The following is a 13,900-nucleotide window of genomic DNA, read 5'->3' on the forward strand; positions in this document are numbered from 1 at the left end:
TATTATTAAAATTCAATTATTGAAAATTTTATTATTATTAAACTAAATTAGGTATTCTCTAAATTTAATTTTTATTTTTAAATTAAAAAATTCCATTAATTAATTTAACTTTTATTATTAAATTGACTTTTTGAGTGAACCTTCATCATAAATATTTCAACTCCCTACTTTGATTTTTTGAAAATTTTGAACGTTTTAAATAATAAATTCATAGTTGTTAGAATAGTCATGGTGGTTCATGCATTTCTAGCCTCGCATTTATCTCAATTTGTTATATGTTTCACTTTAATTTAAAATTTGTTATTTACTTAAATTTCCATCATCGATAATTCAATTTACATATTTCCAAATATTTATAACGATTTTGTGAAAAAGAAAAAATCCACGAATTCCCAATTTAATCTAATTTAATATCTTTCATTACCTAATTTGTATTTTATCTAATTTTAAAGATTTCATAGGAATAGGACTATCTCAGTGATTCGGGAATATCCGCTTCTCAATTTAATCTATTAACGATTTATTCAAATACGTATATTTTCGTATTATCATTAATATTTAAATTATTAACTATTATAATATTTTAGAATATCTTAGTCGAATTAATCTAATCTCAAAATCACAAACTTGAAAAATTATGACTTTACATTAACTTCTCTTTAAACTCATAAGTACTTAAATTCACTAAACTCGACTCACCAAAATTTTCGTCAACTATGTTTAAACTTATATTCTCGATCTTAAGAACTTCATTTCTAAAGAATACGATCTTTAAGGACTCCACATGCCATTAACTATTTGTTATAAATTAAATCTTTGCGTAATTCATCCCCTGAATAAAATTCCTTTATCGAAGTTAATCGATTAAGATCTTGTATCTCCATCTCCTTTCCTTAATCTCGATTATCACAATAACATCTGTTTCACCAAATCTATTTTCTTCAATCGCTTGACATGTGCTTACTTGTCTTTGTATTCAATCGCTTAACATATCCCCTTGGAGAGGGTTCTCATACTATTGACCGTCGCCCGATTCGCTTGGCAACGGTCTTATTCTCATTATTTGCTCATGTTTGATTATCAGCGCCTGATTCGCTTGGCAATGGTTTAATCGACAACTTATTTGCTTATGGTTTGATTTCATTACCGCATTTATTACGTTTTGCTTATTTATTTTATTAACATTATTTTTGGTGTCATAAATTGGTGATAAACTCACTTAACATGTTTGTTGACAAAAACTCCATTTTCTACGCATATGCAGGTTGCCTGAGTTGAAGGATGGACACTTAGAAATACCTTAGGGTTATATTGAAGACAAACTTGAATTTAAATGATTGTATTTATTTATTTGAATTGTTTTGTTGTATTCGATTATTGTGTGTATTATTTGAAAAACATAATTAATTAGATATTGTCATTTATATTTATGATAGTATCTTCGAGCGGTGAGCAATCGGATCACGCCCTGGCATTTCCGCCTTAGGTTGGGGTGTGACAAGCACCTTACTCTACTTATGTTCGAAATCTCTCTTTGATTTTCATTGGATTGATCCTTGTCTCCTCGACCTCTACCTTGCCCATGTCTGCAGTTGCCTTGATTACCCTTCTCCACAATGTTCACATCCGGTTTCGACATTGTGTAAACTTTCTTCTCCACGTGCTCTTACCTCGATCATCCTCCTTTTCATCTTGGTCTTTGATTCTCTCTTTAAAAAGACTTTAATCTTCCAACAATTTCCTCGTACGATGAGCCACTTTAAATAGATTCATTGCTCATCCCCAGAATACTATTAATCCTAGTATCATTTGAATACTCCTTTCTAGTCTTGTCGGATCCCATATCTGCTCATCACTATGCTCTTGGCAAAGGGGTTTAGTCTGAGTGGCATAAAGTCAATTTCCGAGTATTGTTCTATAGCAACCACGATTTCCAAGTACTTCCTTGGCATTGAATTAAGCAAATATTTTACTATTACTTCGTCCCCAAGATTCGAGCCAACGTTTTCTAATTGGGCTACTAAGTTGCTTAACTTACCTAAATAGTCACCAATTGTCTTGTTTTCTTTCATCTTCAATGATTCCAACTTGTTTATTAGTACGAGCCTTTTGCACTTGCTTGCCTCCAATAAATCTCACCTTTAGAGTCTTCGTATCTTTTTCGCTTTTAGCTCTTAGAAACTTAAAGAAGTATGTCCGCTGGTAGAGCTTGAAACAAGATGGCCCTTGCTACCCTATTTTTTTCTCGTCCATAACTTCATCGGTCACCGGTTCAATTGCTTCTCACTATTAGATACAGCCAATTCTTAGCCATATCCAAGATTAATTGTATGTATTTCCTAGTCAAAAGTCCTAGACAAAGTTTTAGTCAAAATCATAATTAAAGTCACTAATATTTATTATATGTTACATTATGTTACTTCTCAACTGGTATATCTTGTATGAGTTGTGAATACAGAACACGGTTGAATCATTTATATGGCATCACTCACAATTATTGTGCATCCAAAACATACTTCATTAAGATCGTCAAAGTATTATAATTTGTTGATGTCAGTCAAAAGACTTGAAATGAATCTTACAATCACTACATTATCATTGTTGGTGTTGACTATTGATACGATCATATTATATGAATAAGTTTATTATTATCTTTTAAGTTTATATTTTATTTAGTTTCCTTATTATAGTCAAATTATGTTTCCTTATTGTTTATTTTTTTCTATTTTTATGTCTTTGTTTTCCTATATATTGTAATCTCGCTTAAGAAAAAGAATAGGAAAGAATTATTATTTTGGGTCTATTTTCTCTTCTTCTCTTGTGTTCTTGGGAGATTGACGGTTGCCTCGAATAAACCGTAACAATTGGTGCTTTCATTGAGAAAAAGAATAGGAAAGAATTATTATTTTGGGTCTATTTTCTCTTCTTCTCTTGTGTTATTGGGAGATTGACGGTTGTCTCGAATAAACCGTAACAATTGGTGCTTTCATTGAGCCTTAGCCTAGATGGCTTTGGAAGAACTCTTGTGGGAGCATCCACAATTACCTCATTTCACTGGATCCAATCCTGCCCTATGGATCTCTCAAGCCGAACGATATTTCCTCTTTTATGCGATCTATGGCGTCGAGCGATTTCCCGATGTCATTGAATCCTTCGATGATGAACCATTTTGGTGGGTTAATGGTTGGCTTCGGAGTTCAAACTTCCTCACATGGGATGATTTCACTACTACAATGCTTACTCAATTCCATGCTAGTTCCATCAATGCAATTGTCAAGTCTGATCATGAAATCATTGTTAATGAGGAAGTTACTCAAGGATTAGGGGATGTGACCTTAGGTGGGTATGCAAGTGGTAAATATAAGCAACAAAGTGGTAATTTGGTGGTTGATAAAGATGCCAATCAAATTTACAACAATACAATTAGCTCATTGGCGCCGACGTCGTTAAAAGGGGCAACAAGGCGGCCCGTGTTGCGCCCCTTGTGGTGGTCCGTTGACATTGGCGCGAATTACACTGGAAGACTCGAATGGCGGCCATCGTGGTGCTACGTTGAGACCGCCCCACTTGTCATTGTACGACTCGAGTGGCGACCGCCATGGAAACGACATTCCGTCCTTGAGGACAAGGACGTTTTCAAGGGGTCGGGAATTGATACGATCATATTATATGAAGAAGTTTATTATTATCTTTTAAGTTTATATTTTATTTAGTTTCCTTATTATAGTCAATTTATGTTTCCTTATTGTTTATCTTTTTCTATTTTTATGTTTTTGTTTTCCTATATATTGTAACTAGCTTTAGAGCCCGTGTCACACACGTGATTATCCAAATTATAAAATTACAAGTAAAGCAAATAATTACATAACGTATATGAAAAAATGTATTATATTTATGCTTGTTTCTATACTATGTGTACATAAATTAATTTTATTTAAATCACAAAATAATTTTTTTAAATGAACTTAATAAAAAAATGCACGTGTAGAAATATACCCGAGAACGCTCTTTCTATTGAAAATTTCGTTCTCAGTGTCACATATGTATGATTGAAAGAATTTTGGCTATTAACCAATTTCAGAAATAAGACTTTCATACAATAGTAGTTTTAACAACTCAGCCTAAATACAAATAATTGTTACCTTTATTGGTATATTTATCAATTTATCACTCATCGAAGGAAATGAGAACATTAAATTGTAACGACGAATGTTCTTTATGAACTTTATTTTTCTGAGCTACACCATGAAAAATATTTTGATATGTTTCAGGGAGATTCTTGACTTTGTCATAATGACAACATAAAAAAACATAACATGTTAATTCATTCAATTTTGTGATTATTTTGTTTCATTTGAGCATAATTTTGCATGACATGCTTCTCATACAACGTTCTGATCACCATTGAAGGAAAAGTCAACGCTTACACAACTATTTCAAATTTGATAAAAGTTAGAAGCATTGATGGGTCTGGGGGTGGTATGTCGAAAGTGTTCACAATCGTTTTTTAAATTTTAATACTTGGGGAAAAATAGTTAATTTGCCAAATCCCGAACCTTTTTATTATTTTCAAAAATGCCCTTGAAAATAATTTTGAAACTCGAATCATGTTTAAAATTATAACTTTTATCTGTTTGACATTTTCAAGTCAACACTTTGAACCCATAACAAATTTGATGATAAATCTATTTGCATTCTCAAACTTTTAAAAATACTCAGATTTCCCATTTTTGACCTATAACAAATTTTGATCCTAACTGTAAGTAACTTGAACCGAACAATATATTTACAGCTTTTGACCCATAAAATTCAAATTTAAGTTCCACAAAAAATCCGAAACAATCCTTGATAAACATACTAAGAAGTTAAATATGATAAACTTTGTTATATCTGATAGTGATTGGTATATACCATCCTTACATTTTAATATATATAAAGTTTACTAAATTAACCGAAAAATAAATGGATAGATTTAAAGCATAGATTTATAATCTATAAATTTATATGAGAATTTACAACAACAAAAAAAATAATAATAGATAAATTGATTGATTTTAAAAAAATTGATCGACTTTTAATCATATATTTATAATTTAATGATTAAAAAATAACTTTGTAAAATGAAAGTCAAGTCAACACTTTGAACCCGTTACTAATTTGATAATAAATCAATTTGCATTCTCAAACTTTTAAAAATACTTAGATTTCCCATTTTTGACCTATAACAAATTTTGATCCTAATTATAATTAACTTGTACCGAACAATATATTTACCAGCTTTTGACCCATAAAAATCAAATTTACGTTCCACAAAAACCCGAACCAATCCTTGATAAAAATACTAAGAAATTAAATATGATAAACTTTGTTATGCCTTATAGTGATTGGTATATACTATCCTTACATTTGAACATATATAGATTTTACTAAATTAACGGAAAAATAAATGGATAGATTTAAAGCATAGATTTATAATTTATAAATTTATATGAGAATTTACAACAACAACAACAACAACAACAATAATAGATAAATTTATTGATTTTAAAAAAATGGATGGAATTTTAAGCTTATATTTATAATTTAATGATTAAAAAATAACTTTGCAAAACGAAAGCGTATCCGAGTTTTTTTTCTTTACAATCTCCTACATTATACATATTACAATGTGTTAATGATAACATCTGAAATTATATTCTTTTCAATATTTGACAAACATGGTTTGTTGTTGATTTTTGAATTTCACCAATTATTTTGGAATATATAGTAAAAAGAATATGTTAATATTTATTTTTATAAAATTGTATAGATATAATATAAATAGAGTATAAAAGAAAAGTGAATATTTTTTGATCTATTACATATATTAGGGTTAATTAAGATCTTAGTTTTGGGGGGAAAAGAATTGTGAGAATTAACCAAAACATGACAAGTGTCCACAATTATTTTACTTTATTAGAATAGGTAAATCTCGTTTAAGAAAAAGAATAGGAAAGAATTATTATTTTGGGTCTATTTTCTCTTCTTCTCTTGTGTTTTTGGGAGATTCACGGTTGTCTCGAATAAACTGTAACAACTACTATTTTGATTAATATGCAACTACAAAAACAACACTAAGCAAACCCCAAAAACTTTGTTCCTTTTTTTAAATATGATTACACACCACAACATGGCATGGTTGAAGCTGAGTCGAATGATCTATTTACACAAGTTGATCGGTTAGTCTTCGACTGTGAACTTCTTAGTATAAATTGTTTGTGGTGACAAGTTTATCTATCGGTATAAAATCGACAAAAAATATGTGTGTGGTCTTGTCGGATTCGATCACTTCTTGATCGGACTGCGGGAATTTTTTTTATTGAAATTGACTTGGTTCAGATATACTTCATGGGCCTTGATTCTTGTTTTCGTTTGGTTTCTAACACAAACTTGATCTATTACTTTTCTTCCCTTTGGCTAGTCTGCTACACATCAAACCCGTGTTGTTATTCAAATAGAATTGAAACCCGGCTCACTTTGGTCTTCCTCCATGGATCGATTAATAGCTGGATACCAATTGTTGGAAACAATGGTATATAACACACATTAAGAACACTATAGTTTTTGTGGAAAAACTTTTTCTTTATTAATAAAAACCACACTAAATCAGAAAGCCCTACCAATTTATTTATACCAATTTAACTTGTAAACCAAACTAACTTAATTAGATAAGATTTAAGAAAGCAAATTAAACTAATTAAAGTGACCAAACCAAACTCAATTGCTAAGACCCAAAGTCACCCACCAAACTTAATGCTCAAGTATGAACTTTTCACATATAAAATCTAGATTATTTCTAACACTATGGACTTCTATAAATTTTATATTGAGAGGTTATCATGATAATCAAAGAAAACTTTATAGTTATAACGCAATACTATACAACATATATAATCATACAACACAATTAGAAAAATAAATACAAAACACATCTTATTAATCTCTATATATATTTCATCTACTAGGCTTCACTTCTAGGTAAAAATTTATTAATAGATGGGCTTATAAAAAGTATTGATCCTAAAGATTATGCCTAAAAATCCTATAAATATTTTTTTTATTGTCAATCCATCCAGCCGAGAAGAAGAAGAGCAACAGATCGCCGCTTCAACACAACGTTCATCTATTACTAGAATAATTTTTAAACAATATATTAATATATAAGTAAATCCTATAAACTCCTTTTCTATATGTTCTTTTAATTTTTTTTTACGTATCTATAAATTTTTATGTACATTATTTGATTTATAGGGTAGATTATAATGGGAAGTATGGTTTTTGTAGGAAAGATAAAAAGTAATCTAGTCCATTGAATTTGGACAAGGATGGTTGAGATTAGTATAAGGGGAAATCAAGTGTGAAATAAGGGGAAAGACATAGAAGGAATAACACATTTATTTACAATCTCTATTCACATACAAAACATATGTCAAATTCCCTCATCATTTTAAAGCGTCCATAACTTTTTTACGACATTTTTATTGAAAAACAAATTCACCATAATAACGAGTGTTTTTTATCTTTTATATGAGTACCATATTGTTATATAAAAATTACAAAAAATTAGTGGGTTTTTTTATAAAGTGTGTTTTACAAAAGTTGTATTATACAGTTGTGTTTTTTTCCATTGTGTTTTTTACATTATGTCATACAATTTTATTTTTGTTGTGTTTTTTTTTCATAGTATTTTATTCATTGTGTTTTTTTTCATAGTGTTTTTTTCTGTGGCTGTTTTCCAGTAACCTTTTTCTGTGACTGTTTTTCAGCCGCTTTTCGGTGAATTTTCTGGCGAAATTTCTGGGGGATTGTTTTTCAGTGGCTTTCTGATGACTTTTTCGATGAAATTTTCAGAGGTGGTGGCGGTGGGTGACGGTTGTGGTGGCGGTGGGCGGTGGAGTGGTGGTGGTTGTAGGAGATAAGTAAAGATGTAAGTGAATTTTTCAGATTAATATAAGTGTGTTTTGAGATTAAAGTAACTGAGCTTTAAAATTAAAATTAGTGGGTTTTAATATTAAAATACAGTTTTTTGAATGACAAAACCTTTTTGATACTTGTATAATCGGAAAGAAAAAGAAAAACAATGAATTTAATGATATTAAACTTTATTTGAAAAAGGAAAAAAAACAAAACATATTAAGACAACTATGATTATTATTATTATTACTGTACTGCATATTCAGTATTCACCACCACGCTGCAATTTCTCTCTCTCTCTCTCTCTCTCTCTCGGCAAAAAGCAGGAAGATTTGAACAACTCTGTCCTGCCCTTAAAGCTTCAAGAAAACCCTAATCCACCGTATATCATTGTAAGTGTACCTCAATTCACTCTTCATCTGTAGAAATGTACCCATTTCTTGTGCAATTCTGATATGATCGTGTACGTGTCTGTTTTTCTTGATCCGCTTAAAGTTAGTGTTATTTTTGAAATCCATGGCGTTTGATGTTCGTAAAACTACTTATTTTTCTGTAATTTTGGTCTCTTTGATCATACATTGACGTAAATTTAGTCGCTGGCGAAGCTCGGACGAAAATGCTCGGCCGGACTCAATATATATATATATACACACACACAGTGGCGAAGCTTGAACGAGTTGGACCCCTCAAAATGTATAACAAAATATAAACGCGGGGCCGGGCTCAAATTTTAAGTCGAAAACGTGTAAATTTACACTACTTAAAATTTTTTTGGCCGGAAATAGATAAAAGTGGGTAAATTTACGTTAACGAGCAAAAAAAAACAAAGGGGGTGGGGGGGGGGGTACACTAAGTTACACCCCTGCATTTAGTGTAGTGACCGAAGGGTTTATCTTTCAACGTTCTTGATCTTTGTTGTTGTGTGACCATGAATTTTTGTGAGGTTTAGGTAAAGTGATTTGATAGCGGATTAATGCATTTATTATTAATTTTATTGATGTTGTTGATTTATAAAGTAGGTTGGTTGTCTGAATGTAGTTGTAGCAGAGTAATTGGATTTTGGAGTCTTTATTGTTTTCATTTTTTTAAAGGAGACTATTTATGCTTTATGAACAGGACACCAGATGGCACTGCCAGTGGCTGTGGATGATGTTCAAAATCCTATTATTGGAGAACCAACTTGTGGTTCTTTACTACTTCAGTTGCAGGTGAAATCTTTTTCTTTCTAGTTTTTTTTTTCTTTTTTTTTTTGTAGGCGAAAAATACACGAGTTTTGTTGAATTGGTTCTGTTATTCACTTAAACTGAATCTATAACCGGTATTTTGGTTTCTTGGATTTTCATAACGGATCGGTTTTGGTTATAAAAGGTTTGGTTAATTCGGTTAACCGCAACATGGATCAAGCAAATTTTAGTTAATAAATTCATTTATATATTGGGCCAAGTAAAGTACTAGCAACTATTTTAATTTATAAAGGAGAATAAACATAACTAATTTTATATTTATAAAAAATATAATAAAACTTTACCATCATATACCCTATTATTTATAAAAAAAAATATAAATATAAAGGACGTTTTGATTAGATTTACTCGGTTTATACATATACAACCATAACCGAACCAACAAATTTTTGTTATAAAAGGAATGTTAACCAATCCATTGGTTTCTCAATCAGTTTGGTAACTTGGTTATTCCTGTCAGTTCTTTTTTACTATTTCGGTTATTTGATTTTTCCGCTCACCCCATTGACATCATGCACCGCATTCTTTAATACTTGTATAAAGTGTTTTTTATGTGTTAATACAGAAAATTTGGGATGAAGTTGGTGAATGCGATGAAGAAAGAGATAAAGCACTTCTTCACATAGAACAAGAGTGCCTGAATGTGTATAAGAGGAAAGTTGACCAGGCTGCAAAGTCAAAGGAACATCTTCTTCAAACACTTGAAGATGCTAAACTTGAACTCTCCACTCTTCTTAGATCCCTTGGAGAGAAATCATTCATTAACATTGTGAGTAACGGGCCACTGGCAACCTCTATTTTTAAGAATTATATGCTAAAACTATCAAAACAATTATAGTATTTGTAGCAAGGGATATATCATCTTTTTGTTGTTTAATTGCAGCCTGAGGAGACATCAGGAACCATCAAAGAACAACTTGCTTCTATTGCACCAGCTTTAGAACAATTGTGGAAGAAGAAAGAAGAGAGAATAAAGGAGTTTTCAGATGTGCAAGCACAAATTAAAAAAATATGTGGAGAAATTGCAGGGAGTGATGAGCTGGCAGGAACCATTACGGTTGATGTGTCTGATCTATCATTGAAAAAGTTACAAGAATTTCATAATCATCTTCAAGAACTTCAAAAAGAAAAGGTAAATAATGTGAGCGTGTACTATTTATATTATATACAATGAAATGACTGATATCAAACTTTGTTTTGCAGAGTCAGCGATTGAACAAGGTTCTTGAATTTGTGAACATTTTACATGATATTTGCGGTGTTCTCGGGGTTGACTTTTATAGTACAGTCAGCGACGTCCATCCTAGCTTGATTGATGCCACTTGTGCGCAATCTAAAAGTATTAGCAACGAGACACTTGCCAGGCTGGCAAAGAGTGTCACAGCATTAGAAGAAGCTAAAAAGCAAAGGCTACACAAGGTATACACTTCACATCTCTATTTTTGATATTAAAGAATCATTTATTTATTTATTTGTTTTCCATTCTCAGCTTCAAGATTTAGCAGCTCAGTTAACTGAACTTTGGAATTTGATGGATACATTGGAAGAAGAAAGGAATTTGTTTAATCATGTGACTTGTAATATCTCAGCTTCGGTTGATGAAGTAACTGCACCAGGGGCACTTGCTCTAAATTTGATTAAACAGGTACTTTATAACTCCAGTTTTATTAGAATATATTGATATAATATTTTAATGTTGATGTTATATGTTTTATTTATAAGGCTGAGGTGGAAGTTGAAAGACCAGATGAGTTGAAAGCAAGCAGAATGAAAGAGATTGCTCTTAAGAAGCAATCGGAGATTGAAGAAATATTTGCACTCGCACACATAGAGCATGACACGAAGGCTGCAAGAGAGAAAATTATGGCTTTGATTGACTCTGGAAATGTGGAGCCTGCTGAGCTGTTAAGCTGACATGGATGCACAGGTCATCAAAGCAAAAGAAGAAGCTCTCAGTAGAAAAGATATATTGGATAGAGTTGAAAAGTGGATGTCTGCTTGTGAAGAAGAGAGTTGGCTCGAAGATTACAGCAGGGTCCGTTCTAACTCCCTTAAGTAATTTTTCATTGTGTGACGGGTCAAAACAAGTAGTTTTAATATGAATTGACCGACCTGCAACAATTTTGGTCCAAAGTTTAATGTTTGTTCATAAATAATTACTGATTCAAATATGATCACGTAAATATATTTTTTCAGTAATGATCGGGATTTTTTGAGGTAATCATTTTATTTTACATTTTTAACCCGTTACAGAAAACATATTAAAGTTCTTGAAACAGTTGAAATCTGAAAAGGCCACCTTTGTGTTTGTGTAAAAGTTGATATTCTTTTTTTCCTTTTTTGTGAACTTACATTTAATCATAGATTTGGGATATATTTTGACAGGATAATAATAGGTACAATGGAAGCAGAGGTGCACACTTAAATCTCAAGCGCGCTGAAAAGGCCAGAATTTTGGTCAGCAAAATTCCAGGTCAGCAATAAGCAAATATACTTCACTTTGGTGGTTTAACATAATTTAATGAACATTTGGAACTTAATATTTATGAGTTCCTTAATTAATCTAATTTTTTAAAATGTAGTTATTTTGGAGGTTTTATGCATTAAAAACACATTTTGGGCAACTGTCAAACTTTTTTAAGCTATAAACTTTATATTTTACCCGTTTGTTACGTTAGAGTTAAAACATGTCCATGCGTTTATATGCAGGTCTTGTTGACACATTGGTTGCTAAAACCCAAGCATGGGAAGAGGAACATGGAATGACTTTTGCTTACGATAGCGTTTCCCTACTCGCCATGCTGGACGAGTATTCCATCCTGAGGCATGACAGAGAAGAAGAAAAGAAAAGGATGAGGGTCAGTATTGTAATTTTACCCACTTTCTTTTAATACATTTGTAAATGTTTGCTTTAAGTTTAAACTTGTAACTGACAGGATCAGAAGAAGTTCCATGAACAATTGAACACAGAGCAAGAAGCCATGTTTGGTGCAAAACCAAGCCCATCCCGGCCCGTTAGTAGCTCGAAAAAGATGGCGGGCCCAAATGAAGCTCCTAACAGACGGTTATCTTTGAATCAAAACGCGGCTCCTAATAAACGGTTATCTTTGAATCAAAATGGAGCTCCTAATAGACGGTTATCTTTGAACCAAAACGGGGCTAGGTCGGTGAAGAGGGACAATACGAGGCCCGTGGCTCCTTTGAACTATGTTGCTATATCGAAAGATGCTGCTCCCGTTACGCCTTGAAGTCATGGATGAGCTTGGTTGTGAAATGTTGGTATCTTGTAGTGTAGTTAGTTACTACTTGCTGAGTTACTTCCTACATAATCTTCATTACAATAGTTTACTATTTCCCAATTTAGAGACATTTTAAAATCATGTCAGTTTATGACAAATATATATCTTTAAATCTCTACTTACATCCCAATCAAGTAGATAAAATAGTTTATTTTAATCATATTTAAGTTATAGAAGAACAGGTAAAATTTTAAAATGTGATACATTTTAGCTCTCATTCTTTTGTTTTTCTTTCAAGCATATATAACTATTTTCAATCATACCAAACCTTAATTGAAATAAGAGAATATATAGTCTGGAATAAGATAGTGTTTACTTTAAAATTTTAGGAATTGAGGAAATAGTGAAATTGATAATGATAATGCGAGTTTGTTTGGAAGTCGTTTTAGAAATCAAAGAATGATAAATGATATTATCGTTAACTTAATATAAAAACTAGTTAGCTTGTGAGTTGTGACGCATAAAAATAAGTTATGTTAAGAGAGAAAGAGAGAAGAAACCTCATTTGATGTGTATTTTAGCACCCTCTCTCTAATTTTTTATGGAAAATTATCAAATAGGCATGTAAGGTGTCTCCCCTCTATTTTAGAGATTGATGGTTTGAAATTTAAATCCTGTAAGGTGCAAGTTTAGGTAGTTTATACGAGTATTTAGAAATATGTTAGTTTGTCGTTAAAAAATGCCAAGTGAACTATGCCAGGTGAACTATGCCAGGTGAACTAAAGTTTTTACAAAAATAGGCAAAGAAAAACATGCTTAGGTTAAAAAGGTGACTAAGCATCAACATATAGGCTACAAAGATGCCTAAACACAGTTTAAGTTGTATGAGGTGGCGTGCTGAAGAAACACTAAGTGACCCCGGGCAGATTATGGGTAATCTGGGGGCTAGGTAATGTTTCCCACGAAGGTAGGTCCAGCAGAGTAAGTTGTACTTCAGGGAACCTGCAAAACAGACACCGTAAGCTCGTCACTGAGAAGGGGGGGGTTCCTCCTTGTGACCACCCTCCGGCGTGAGAATCAGTCTATATTGCTCTTTGAATATAAAAGTATATGAATACTATTAGAGCAGTTATCAAGTAAGTTATACGAGATAGTAGATGATCTTACCATTCCAAGATATTGGAGTATTTATAGCCGAAGGTAGGTTTTCTAGAAGGTACAGCCGGCTGAATAGTATTCCTGTTCAACCAACAGTGGATTACGCACAGGCCATACTGGTTGGTGGGTAGGTTACAGCCAACAGTAATAAAGTCGGCTGCACTATTCCACCAACTGTAGACTATGCACGTCCCACTGACTGTGGATTGTACGCAGGCCATGCTGGTTGGTGAATAGGTTACGGCCAACAGTAATACTATTCCACCAACTGTAGGCTGCGCATGCTCCACAGTGAGGGTTGGTGAG

The 13,900-nt window shown here is 32.2% G+C and overlaps 1 pseudogene across 1 annotated transcript; it reads left to right on the forward strand.

Moving 5' to 3' along the window:
• Nucleotides 1–3,005: 3,005 nt before the first annotated feature.
• On the forward strand, nucleotides 3,006–12,593 carry LOC143559846 (65-kDa microtubule-associated protein 1-like; annotated as a pseudogene). Its single transcript, XR_013140004.1, has 10 exons — nucleotides 3,006–3,696; nucleotides 9,070–9,161; nucleotides 9,763–9,966; nucleotides 10,081–10,329; nucleotides 10,401–10,616; nucleotides 10,687–10,842; nucleotides 10,920–11,232; nucleotides 11,583–11,670; nucleotides 11,907–12,055; nucleotides 12,134–12,593. The product of XR_013140004.1 is annotated as a 65-kDa microtubule-associated protein 1-like (transcript).
• The last annotated feature ends 1,307 nt before the right edge of the window (nucleotides 12,594–13,900 follow it).

This window comes from Bidens hawaiensis, unplaced genomic scaffold (assembly GCF_021521415.1).
Source record: "Bidens hawaiensis isolate Kalapana, Puna unplaced genomic scaffold, B.hawaiensis_p1.1 tig00020045_1, whole genome shotgun sequence".
Taxonomy (NCBI): domain Eukaryota; kingdom Viridiplantae; phylum Streptophyta; class Magnoliopsida; order Asterales; family Asteraceae; genus Bidens; species Bidens hawaiensis.